Source organism: Lycorma delicatula, chromosome 5, assembly GCF_047948215.1.
Source record: "Lycorma delicatula isolate Av1 chromosome 5, ASM4794821v1, whole genome shotgun sequence".
Lineage (NCBI taxonomy): Eukaryota > Metazoa > Arthropoda > Insecta > Hemiptera > Fulgoridae > Lycorma > Lycorma delicatula.
Window position 1 is genome coordinate 36437144 of NC_134459.1, and position 13513 is coordinate 36450656.

Below are 13513 nucleotides of genomic sequence, written 5' to 3' on the forward strand. Positions count from 1 at the left end.
TTGGGCTTTGCATAATCCACGGGAAGTTCTTGAAAAACCACTTCACAGTCAGTATGTTACAGTGTGGTGTGCGGTTTCAAAGTTCGGCATAATTGGCTCATATTTTTTTGAGGAGTTAAATCGCAGAGTAACAGTAACATCTCGTCAATACGTAAACATGTCGAATGAATTTCTGCGACCGAAACCGAAAGACTTTCAAGGACATGAAATTTGGTTTCAACAGGATGGTGCCACCGCCCATACGGCGAGAATCGCAACGGATGTTCTGCGAGAAACCTTTTCTGGACGTTTGATTTCCCGATTTGGCGACATTCCTTGGCCAGCCGTTCACCTGATCTGGCTGTTTTTGTTTTGTGGGGGTATCTCAAACATGTCTTCCGTAGTCGACCACAGTCAATTGCAGAATTCAAGGAGGCCATTCAACGAGAAATTGAAGCAGTTCCACAAGTGATGATTGAGTGGGTCAATTTGAGAATGTCAAATTTTAGAATGAGGTTAAGTGAATGTGTGAGGAGTAATGGAAAACATTTGGACGACATAATATTCAAATTAAAAAAATCTATGTAAGTAATTCACTTTAAATTGCAAAAAATTATCTTTAATTTGATATATTAAATGTTTTAACAGTACAAAACAAAGTTTAATTATTATCCCTCAAAAATCGTCAGATTTATATGCCGGACCCTGTATATTAAATTAAACTCGGTATTTAAACTACACCGATCTCAGTACAATTCCATTACTAAAATACTGGCATTAAATAAATAAATAGAATAAATAAATATTTTATTGTGATTGATACATATTAGTATATTATATAAACAATCACTTCGTTATAACAAATTATAAATATAAAAACAAATTATAACATAAAAAGTATTTCTGATTTAAGTCTACTCTACATTAATTACTTAAATACAAACACATGAAGTAATACATTATTTTCGTAAAAAAATACTACGAAATAATTTACAATTCAAAAGCCGATCTTGAAAATTATTTTGAACACTTATTTATGTATACGTTGTATGGGATGCAGATAATCATGCTTTTTTGTTTTGTGTTGTCTTTTTTTTTCATATATCTTTCAAATACAATATTGTTCGTAAAAGAGATTATTTTAATCGCACTTTGCATGAATTGGTAGAAAATATTTCATATTTTTCAGTAATCTATTACAAATTGTAATAGAATCATAATACGACTTTCTCGTCAGCCGAATGTGGGATGTTATACTAAAACACTCCCGTTGTTTGATTTGGTAAAGAGACAAATCAGACAATGGAAGTATTATTTTTTAAGAACTGACTATACTTTTTAACAAAGATTATAATGTCATAAATATAAACAAAAGATAATTTACTAAATTTTCTACACGATTAATACATATAGGCCCAAATAATTATCTGACAGCTCGTTTTTGCATCTGTAAAACTCATTTTGATTTTTTGAGAGAGTTCTAAGGGATGCTATTATAGTATATAGGAGAATATATAGCATTTTAGCATTATAAAAAAATAGCATTTTATTAAGACATGCTTTAAACAAAGAAGTACGGTTTGATTTTGTTACAAACTATATCAGTATTATCACCTCACAAAAACTTGTCTAATAATACAACCATAAATTTCTCTTTGTAGGAATGGAAATACTATCGTTATTTCGTTCTCTTTAACGAGAATTCTATCAAACAATCAGTAGTGTTATTTCTTTCTGAAAAGCACAACGCAACAATTTTACCTATATTTATGTGGTTACAGTCCAATCAGGGAAAAGTATTTTGAACTGCTATAATAGAATTTTCTATTCCTTTTAAATAATTTTCTTCAAATGCAAATACCGATGTGGAAATAGAATTACTATGTATATCTCAAGATTTTGTGGCTGGTCATTAACAAATGATAAAAAAGTAAGGAACAATAAACTATTCTTTGAGGTATTCCTTCTTCTACGTCTTAAAGTGAGTATCTAAATTTCAGAAGTGTATTCTTATCAATAAATGAAATTTCAACTAGTTGAAAGTTGATAAGTTATGAATTTAACCAATTATAAACTGTTCATTGCTATAATAGCTACTAAGTTTTTTCATTATTAAAACATGTGAAATTAAACTAATGTTTTACTGAGTTTGTAAATATCTGAGTATGGATTCTTTTGTTATCTATGGAATTTTTAAATACTTTTAAAAAACTTCGAAATGGCTGCAGCAGTAAACATTTTTTTTTTAAAATCATGCTGAAAATTTAATACGTTACATTTTCTAAATATGTTAAATGAAGATTTTTCATAATTCTTTCAAATACTTAGGATATACGGAAAATAAAGAAATTGGCCAATAATTTTGGGAATTAAGTGCCGAATCTTTTTTTAAGTTGGGGTAGAACAACGAAGTATTTAAGGTCGCTAGGAAATAAATTGCTGAAAAATCCTTTAATTAAATTTGTAAGACGGATAACAATGCCATCTAAGACTTATTTCGCAATACTATCAGGATTATCATATTAATTTACTAAATATTGCCTCTTTACATTTAACCGAAACACATAGGCCAAATTAAATCATTAAAAAAGATTTCAATCCAATGAAAGCAATTAACTCTTACCTACATTTAGTGTTACCTAGATTACAGTTTATAAGCAACTGTATAAATACTTGATCAGAAATGGTTAAAGAACTGTTACTTTAGAATTGATTTCAATTTTTTTACAAATGGAGTTTTTAGGAGTAATTTAAAAAAATTATTGAGTTTAGTATTACGTATTAATATTTGATGGTATTAAGAAAGCATTAAATACGAATATTGTATAATAAATGTGTATGTTAGTCAAAACTTTTAATTTTTAATAGTCGTTCGCTTTATTTTTAAAGTTTTTTTTTGTATGTTATTACAATTTAAAAAAAAATTGATGTGGACATCACATGACTTCCTTGTACGCCTGTTAAATTACATATACACATTTTTGCTGCAGTTCATTTAAACTTATTTCATTTGAAAGTGTGATAAAATTCTTCCTTAATTTCTTTAATAAAGTGGACGGTTACAGAATTGCTGAAATATTAGATTTTATTAACATCAAATATTTATACAATTATTAATTCTACAATCTTACATGAAATAATAGGAAAAAGTAAAATTCCCTTTATTACTCGTATAACTAGATCAGTATTATTCGTATCTTTGTGAGTTGCTGATTAATAAAAGTTTCAGATTTCTAGTGTGTCGTATAAATAAAAGTTAATAATAATTAAACTACTCCGTTTGGTGAACTCCTGTATATTGGTTACAAATGTTAATTTCTACCTTACAGTGCAAAATATTCAGTTTTTATTATTGGATTATTTGGTTAATAATAAAAAATGAAAAAGAAACTATCATACAGGAAAAATAAAGATAACATGCAGAAATTTATCTCAAAAAAATAACAAGATGAATATGAAGCGGAAGAAAATGTTAAAACCAAAGAAAGAATAAAAAGATTAAGAGAAGATGCTATATATAAAGAGGAAGAAAACGTTAAGACTAATAAAAGAATAAAAAGATTAAGAGAGGACGATGAATATAAGGAGAGAGAAAATTTGAAAACTAGAAAATGTTAGAAAATTAAAATTAGAAGAATTATATCAAACCAAAGACCGACTTTGGGAGAATACTGTCCGACAATAACAGAGGAGTAATGAACTAAAAGATAAGAATTTTTTGCACTTTATTAAAGATCGGGCATGTATGCCTCAGGGTATATTTTTTCATGTATTGTTCTTGTTCTTGTTTTTGTATCTATTTTTCAGTCACTCTATAGTTAAATTTGATTAAATATATAAAATTAAACAGAAATTAAAATAGAAAATTCAAAAAAATAATACGATACTAATTTATCATTTTTAATTAGTGTTATATAATTAGATGTTTTACCAAATCTACACGTAGTCGTAAATATTACACGTACTCGCACACATTTTAAAAAGTACGTAAAATTATATTTCACTAATAACTTCTGAATTTTTTTCATAATTTTATTTTATTGTTATTGAATTATTATTTACTGCACATTTTTTTACAATCACGGGTTATTAATTATTAATAAACAATTAATGTTAAAAAAAAGAAAGGGGATGAAGTCTGATTCGAACCGATGTGCCTTCCGTTGTATGATCCAAATAATTCATTAATTAAAGTTTTATTTGGCTATAACATTGGAACCACTGAAAATAAATACCACTTATGATATATCGTTGAAAAGATCTCAATGAGGGCTTATTATTGCAGTTAAGAAAAAGTCCAAAATTCAAATTTTTGGGATTTTGAACTTTTTGGACACTTTTGGTCGAGTCGATTGTAATCAAAAGAGGAATTGCACAACTAGACGTTATAGCAGTCCTAAACCCAAAATTTCAATATCCTACGGTTAGTCGTTTTTGAGTTATGCAAAATACATACGTACAGACGTCACGCCGAAACTAGTCAAAATGGATTCAGGTATGGTCAAAATAGATACTTTCGTTGAAATCTGAAAACCGAAATTTTTTGAGATCACTACACTAAAAAGAAGAAAAATTGCGTAATATAAACAAAAAATAACAAAATAATAATAAATGAAGATTTTTCCTGTTATATGATCTTAATTTCAAAGAATACATCTAATTTGAGAACTAATCATAACTATAATTGAGTATAAAACATAAAATCAAACCACAATGGATAATTACAATAAAAGTTTACATTCTAGTTAATATACATTAAGTTATAGCCACAACCTTAAATTTCAAACATTTTTACCTGGATTTGTTATATTTAAATTGTTTTTTATGTTCACTGAAATATAAAAAAAAAACTATTTTAGGTTTAGGCTTATAAAATACAAAAATAACTGGTGACATTTGCAAATGAAACAATAAAAAAAAGAATAAAAATCCTAAAAGTGGAATGAGGAGTTAAATCTCGAAATTAAAGCTCCCTTGTACCTTCCCTATTAATATTTATTTATGCAAAAATTTCAGATTTAAAAGAAAAAAAAATAAAACAACACCGTTTTTAACACAAAAACCTATTTGCTGTACATGAGAATTAATTTCACCGAGTTGTGCATAAATTTAAAATACGACGAATATATTCTGGCAGACACGACTTTAATATTTAAATGGTCGTTAAGAAATGTTCTAACGTTGTATGTTACGGCTAATTAGTTAAATTTTTTTGATTTTATTGATTATATTCTACTGAAAAAGTACGGTAAAAATAGGAATCTGTTAAAAAAAAAATATTGACCTTCAGAAGGAAATATCAAGGGAAATTATAAAGAAACGAAGAAAAAAAAACTTTTTATATATAGTGTGATATATAATGAATAGAAAGATAAAATAAATCATTTTAATTAGAAGAAAAGTCTGCTTCCGGTCGGAATATCTTGAACAAAGTAAGGATGAAATTCTATTCGTTTCATTTTTGTAGAATCTCGCTCATTAATATTTTAAAATTGTATTTATTTTATATTTATTTTAATTTTCAATCATGATGTCCGTATACTTAACCTGTAAATTAAATTTCGTGTTGTTTTGTTACGATTCTGGAGAAACTCTACATTGTCAAATGTATTTTGTGTTTTTCAAAGATAAAGAAAATGTAATTAAAACTTAATAAACATGATGTTGCAACGTATTTTTGTTTAAAAAAAATGTATTTCATTTCATTTACTAACCCTATTTTTTAGAAAATAATTAAATAAACAGATGTGTACGGAAAGAAGGAGAAAAGACGAAAGAGAATGCAACGAGAGAGAGAGATTTAAAAAAGTCTAATAAAAAGAAAAGGAAGAAATATTTGTATTATTATTATTATTGTAAATTTTATTTAAATCTTTTAATTTTTTTTTTTTGAAACAACGATGCAGAACAATAACCAAAATTTTTAATGTTGGCATCATAATTTAAAAAAAAATATGTTTAAGTCTTTTTCAAAATTTGGGGGGTCTTGCATCAGGGGGCTTTTTTAATGATTAATATTCACTAAAATTGACTTTATATAAATTAAAATTTACAAATAATTGTTTTTATTCGGGAGTTCCACCATCAGGAGAGGGTATTAAGTAATTTTAGTGACTTTATTGTTTTAAAAATACATTTTGGCTAATAAATATTTCAAACTGCAAAAAAGATTTTTTTTTCAGTTTGGGGGTTCCCATACTCATGGGGTGATAATCTATATAAATAAAAATATAAATGTTCGTTTGTTCAAAATCTTAAATCTCCGAAAGTTCTTCACCGATTGCTTTGAAATTTTGACATAATGTTGCATTCGAATACGCGCGTGTTTTTATATACCTACTATTTATATACCTAAGATTTCACACCTGTGACATGTATAAATGTGTTTTTTTTTTAAAAGCGCTATTTGTGTGTAAAAGCACACGCTATACTAAATATTTTACGATTCCATTTCAATTTTTCAGATATGTGTGCCCACTGTAGACTAAAAAACTATTGGATCAATTTACGCGCAGGCACAAAGGGAGAAAAGGAAAAATCGGAAACGGAAAGGAGAAAATTATAAAAAGAAAAATAGGGAAAATGGGGAAAAGGGAAATGGAAAGAAAAAAAGAAAAGGGGAAAGTTTGTACATTATCTGATTTTTAAGCATGATTTACATATTAAAATAACGAAATATACTGTTTACCAACATAAATGACAGTCCAGTATGTTGATGAACTGTATGTGTATGGTTTTATGTTTACAAACTAGAAAAAATCTAAGATTTTATCCGAAAAGTCGTCTGAGCCTTCTTTCTATTTTCTTTTTTTTTTGTTTGGCTGAATAATATTTTTTTTATATATTTCTTTTTTGTTTTTGTTCTTTTTTGTACTTTACAAACGGTTGCTTATCTAATGAATTAAGATGAATGGAAATGTTAATATAGTATGTTTTAAATTTTGATTTTACATATATTTTACATATTTTCCATTGTTAATCAGAGGCTTCAACTCTCCCTCCTCAAAAAATAATATTCTTTACTGATTTTTTATTTGTTTGAATCACTTTAAAAAAAAATTGTTATTTTAATATTCTAAAGTTAATTAATTTTTTCTTTATTACCATGACCAAGAATTTAGAGGGTATTGTGTGCAATAAATGCTATGAGGAAAATTAAATTATGGGTATTTTTTTTGGTTTATATTCCATCATGCCTGAGTAATGAAATTCCTAATACTCATTTATGGTTGTGACAATCCTTTTTTTATTATTAATATTATTTATTTTTAATGGGTGACGAAAATATTGCTGTACTATAATTTTTTTTGCGAAGATTTTCTTTTTAAAATATAATTTTTGATGAAACATAATGAAGAAGAAAATATCTCATATAATACTATAATAATAATTGCTGCCTCTGGACCGATTTGTATTGAAAATGATGTTAATTTTGCGATACTAATTTATTTAATAACATTATTCAGAGTATTCAAAGAATTGATGTTGATTTGCTCTTTAGCGATAAGGCCAATTCGTTCTAGGTTACAATCTGCCACTAGCCCGCTTTTTACCAGTAAAAAAGAGCCATTTATTAACGAAACAAAGGTAATTATAACAAGTGCTCTGACATATCAATTTCTTCATTACCACGGACACCAGCGGTAACTTGAACATTTATAAGTAACTATCCGATGCCCCTGTATGAATTGTATTTTACAGGCAAGGAATCTCACTGGAAACAGAGGCGAACACCGTGCTCGGCATTTTTTAAGCGACTCAACCGTGCTCGGCATTTTTTATGCGGCTCAACCCTGTGATATTTATCCCCACCATTAACTCCACTCAACCCCTTATCACTTTCCTCTTTATCAGTAACTCCATTTACGGTTTTTTTCTGTCACTTGTAATGTGCATTTATTATATCTACCTGAAAACAAAATTCCTATAATGACAAACGTCTTTCTTGGCATCAGCTCCTCACCATGCCATCTGCCATAGTCTATGTTATAAGAAAAATTATGTTAATGAAATAAATCTTAAATTTAAGTACTAAAAGTAAATTATAATAAATTAAAATCGCTTGTGTCCATCATTATTTAGTTTATTTCACCTGTGAAATATTTTGAATAGTATAAGGAAATGAAGTATAAGTTGTTCTGGATACGGTAAGAAAATGAGATAACAAAGATAAGCATTGAGAATTTTATAATGGATGGTAGGGTAAGTAAGGCAAGATAAAAAGGAATAAACTTATGTAGGATTTTGTAAATAGTTGGAAGTAATAATGTAATGCTGAAGGGATGGAAAGCGTAGCAGATGTTCTATGATATACCTCACGGCTAATGATACTGGTTGAAGGAATAGAAGAAGATGTGATATTTAATATCATTAAATTAATTTATATAAAGTAAAAATATAACCAATTACATACCTTAATGGGAACTTATATCTTCCATTTTAGCAATCATCTGAAAATACAAAGAACATTATCTTTCCATTTTCCAATTATAACAATTCAAGTATTATTACAATATAATACAATAATATTAATTATTATTAAAATTCCAAATATATGTAAATACAAATCGGATGAAATTGGTGTTTTTGAAACAGAAAAACATTTTTAAAATTAATTATTATTATTACTTTTCATGGATTTTAATGCCATTAAAATAACTATTATTTCGGGAATATATTAGATTAATTAAACGTTTTTAATTTTACAAAGGAGAATTTAAAAAAATAATTAGTTTCCTATACTCCTTTACATTGATATCTATTGTGAAATCTAAAAATTATATTCTTTTTATTTATATCAACCGTTTTCTAATAGAAACAAGAATATATAATAAAAGTTTTAAAGCAATTGATTAACTGCCTCAATACCTGGATAATTCCGATTATCTAAATCATCTTAGAAAGGAATTCTTGGGGACTAAGATATCTTTGAGTTCAACCAAGTAAGTTATGAGTTTTAAATATTTTTCTCGTTAATTAAGTCTCAATAAGATCGAATGTTAGCCACAAATTACATTTATTTTAAGTATATCTTGGCATCTCACGCCAATATCATCGCTAAAATAAATAGTGTTCAAAAAGTGACGCAAACTTATGGGAAAATGAGTAAGTTCCAACAGTGAAGGTGGCCCCCATTATGCGATTCACATAACTGAATTCGACGTTGCATGCTCTTAAACACGTGTTGTAAAGTTTGTTGAGGAATTGCAGCGACACGTCGTTCAGTTTAACTCGGCGATTCGGAAATGGTGTGAGAATGAGTGTTATAAGCAGCATCCTTAATATATCCCCAAAAGAAAAGGTCAGGAGGGGATAAATCAGGAGACGGAGGGGGCAGAACTCCTTTGAAATCATCTGTGCATGAAAAAACTGATCCAAGAAAGTCATAGTGTTGGCTGTATGAGTCGTAGCATTGTTCTGTTGAAACCACATGTATCTAGCCGGTCTGCAGGTATAGTGATTACAAATTGTTGCACAATCTGTATGTAGCGCTCACTGTTTACTCTGCCATGAAAAAATGTCATGGAATGCCTACGTAACACTGCACATCAAACACCCACCTTTTTTCGTGCAGAGGAGACTCATGCAGATGATTTGGATTTCCTGCACAACAAATGCGTGAATTCTGTACATTCAAATATCAATCAAGGTGAAACCATACCTCGTCGGACTAAAGCCAGTCATCGAGTTCTTTCCAATCTTACGTTACAGATGACATGGACCGCCGACAGAGAGCTACATCTTTTCCAGTGTCTGTGAATAACAACTCGTGAACAACACGAATTCTGAACGGCTGAATCTTTAAACACTTGCGCGATGCCGTATGGGCACTATCAATAGAGAGACCAGACTGGTTAGAAAGGCGTCACGTAGACTTCTTGGGACTAACAGAATATGTAGCTTGACCGTCAATCAACGTTTGTGGCGTTAGGACTTTCGGTCGATCACTTTTTCCTGAATCTGCCACATTCCGTGCTTCTTCGAACTGTGCAGCCGCTTGATGGAGGATTTGTTTGGTGCATCCACACCATACTTTTCTATGAAGGCATTCTGGGTCTTAACTTAACTCGCTCATCTAATGTATTGGCAGACAATGAATATTCTCGGCCGAATTGTGCGCTCCATCTTTTCTCAATTTTCCTCAATTAAAGATGAAACAAACGAAGAAAACATTCTTTCGTAAGGTTGAGTGTAAAAATTATTTTTTTCACTTTAAATATTAATTATTTATTTAATTTAATTAAATTAATATTTCAAAGGTTGGTAGCATTAACGTACAGCTGTTGTAGTCGTCTGCTATGATGTTACATCACAGGTGAACGGTAGAACTAATTAAATGAATAATATTTAAAGTGTAAAAATGGTAACTCATCTGGCTGTGTCTCGAACTTGATCACCCGGTTAATTTGGTACCTGGTGCGTTAAGCCTCTCGGGTACACCATCTGCCGATCGCACAAGCTTACATAAAAGTTGTTTTATGTAAGTTGTGAAATTGCATTAGTTACTCAGTACCTTCCGTCGCCGATAGTACCCTCACACCCGCGTGAATTAAATACGGCATGCACGCGCCTGCTTTAGTTAAAATCATTGAATTAAACGAAAAAATATTATGTTTAAATAAAATTAAAAATATTTTTAATTAAGTTGGGTCTGTATGTGTGTGAAAGCCGTACATAGAAAGAACAGAGATGACTTTCCCGGAGTTGTAGGATTTTCCCAGAACCTAGCTTTGGCCGCGTGACGGGAAGACCTACAATTGTTTTTAATAAAAAAAAGGAAGATATAATAACAGTTCTGAAACAACTGACTAACTACTTGAATACCTGGATAATTCCTTATTACCTGAATAATCTTAGAAAGCAATTCTTTGGGCTAAGATATCTTTGAGAAGTAGCTCAACCGAGTAAGTTATCCGTTGCTCGTTTATTAGGTCTTAATATGATCGGATATTAAGTATAAATTACATTTATTTGAAGTAAATTTTGGCATACCTACGCCAAAATGTTATAAATGATTCCATATTAAAACTTCATATGACGACAGCTTTGTCAAGATTTCTGAAGGGTTAAGAACGAAGAGTTTTAACGACTATTAGGTAAGATGGATAATTAAACTGCGGTTTTTACGTAAATGGCTTATGGATCATTTATATATACTCTGATTTCGGGATTATTTAATCGAAAACTGCACATTAATTTACAAAAAAATGTTGAAACCATATATTTACAAAAGTATTTTCCAGTTAACGAATTACAAGAACCGATTTAAGGGTACAAATACTACACATATTTGTGATATTGCATCAATTACCTTTTAAGAAGAATATGATTATTTAAAATTAAGTAAAAAACAAATTAATGAAATAAAAATTATTTAACTGCATAAACTACTGTAAAATATTTATACTAATGTTTACAGACCACTTTCATTTTGATTCTCCATCGTCAAAACCATAATAGAATTTAATTTATTTTTTCTTAACTGATACGTTGAATACGTTTTCAAAGCGAAATCCTATATTCTGGAACTTAAAGTTGCCTTACTAAAGAGAATTAAGCATTAAATACGGAATTCTAGAAATAAAACATCCGCCTAGACAAAGAAAGCTTGGTTGTTTGTTATTTATCTATTTGAATACGACTAAGTATTATCTACTTGATAACTTATGTTAATATAACATAATAATGTAAGTACGTCAATAAATACCAAGCATCATTTATTTTTATTAAGGCTTCTATTTAAAAGAAATATAAAGGAAATTTCCCTAACATACAAAGCTAATAAATAAAAATTACATTAATGAACTTGAAAGTTAAATACGTGATTAAATACAATTTACGTAATAGAAATTACTAAAGAGAATTAAAAAAACACTTTAATTTAATAAGTCGTTCTTTGAAATAATAAAAAGTAGATTTTGTTTCTTCTGAACACTAACTACTATGTTCGTTTACCAACACAAATACAGCTCGGCGATTTAAAAAAAAAATTGTTATTAAGAGTTACCTATTAATTTTATTTGGTTTTAACATGCATGAACACAACATAGACATGAACGAATTTAGTATTTTTGTTTTTAAGTCACCGAAAAGAGAAATCTATCGTCCAAAAATGATATCATGCGATGACCGCCACTTGGCCGTACACAGTCAGTAAGTCTCTTGCTAAAGTCACCCATTACATTTTTGTCTCTAGGGGAATTCTAGGGTTTTTGGAAGTCCTGTGTGGGAAATATTACGTGTCAACAAATCCTGACAAATGAATATTACTTTCATCGATTATCAGTAAATTTTTAACAAGGTTTCATTAATTAACTGCAATAAAATTTGACAGAAATTTACTCTGTTTTCATAGGTATGTTAGAGTGTTGGACGAGTTATTTGAATTTTATACGGATGAAATTTGAGGTCATCGTGTAAAATTCATCGTATACGGTGGTTAGATCTTTTAGGCACTTGCTGCACTCTTTTATTCATTTTTTTTCAGGTCAACACCATAAAAAATTACTATTTTTGCCCATCTTAATCAATGTCCTAAAAATTTCAGTACGATCTCATTTCACCGGGAGGCTGAAAAAGAGCGAAAGTTTTCAGTAACAGTAATTCGCAGATGAAGCATTTTAGAACATATGTTTATGTGAACTTTGCCGATTATTTTAACTAGTATAGGTTATGAAATTCCCGGGAGAACTTCGTGATAACCATACCTATATATATATATATATATATATATATATATATATATATACATATACACACACATACATATATATATATTTGAAATACGTTAAATCACTTCTACACGGAACAATGACATTATGTTTTAAAACTAGAACGAGATAAAGAATTGATGAAATACAATACTTAGATGGAAATGTTTCTGAAAGTAGGAAAAGGGAGAGAGATATAAAAATGATTGATGACTCGAAATAAAGTAAGAAATGTACGGAAATGAAGAAAATTTAGAACATGAAAGGTAAATCGATATTCCAATAACTATCTTCAGTAGTTATCATAACACAGATTTCAAACGATTATCGTGATTGGCTTTGGTAAATAAATTCAAATATAAGAATTGAAATTATTCATATGAATTTAATTAAAAAAATTATTCCTACTAAACTCCAACTTTTTTAATTTCTTTTGTTTAACCTACGGGATCACCGTTAGATATTGCAGAGGATGAGATGAATAGAGATGAGATGTAGCGTGTGTGGAAATGCTATGCCTGACCGGCATTCGAACCCGGGATGAAAGGCCGAGACGCTACCACTCGCGCCACGGAGGCCGGCTATTAAAATCTACCTGAAATTCTTAAACATTCCGAGTGATTATGTTTAATTTTAGTATTTTTCAGTACTAGCTTACTCAGTAATACTCCTTAAATAAACATTTTAATACCTCTTAGATGAATTATTTTTAAGTTATAAATTTAATTTGGTCAAAATTCATAATCCTGTTATGGATAGATGTGTAATGTGAGATAACATATTAATTTTATATTACTAGCAATGTAAAATAAATATCATTATGT

At 29.1% G+C, this 13513-nt stretch overlaps 1 protein-coding gene across 6 annotated transcripts in view; it reads right to left on the bottom strand.

Moving 5' to 3' along the window:
* Window positions 1-13513, bottom strand: part of Oct-TyrR (Octopamine-Tyramine receptor) — a 1169363-nt gene that overhangs the window by 145031 nt on the left and 1010819 nt on the right. For all 6 annotated transcript variants that reach the window (XM_075365895.1, XM_075365894.1, XM_075365896.1 and 3 more), the window contains one exon: window positions 8393-8429. The gene's annotated coding sequence lies outside the window, so the exon portion shown is untranslated. The remainder of the gene's footprint in view (window positions 1-8392; window positions 8430-13513) is intronic.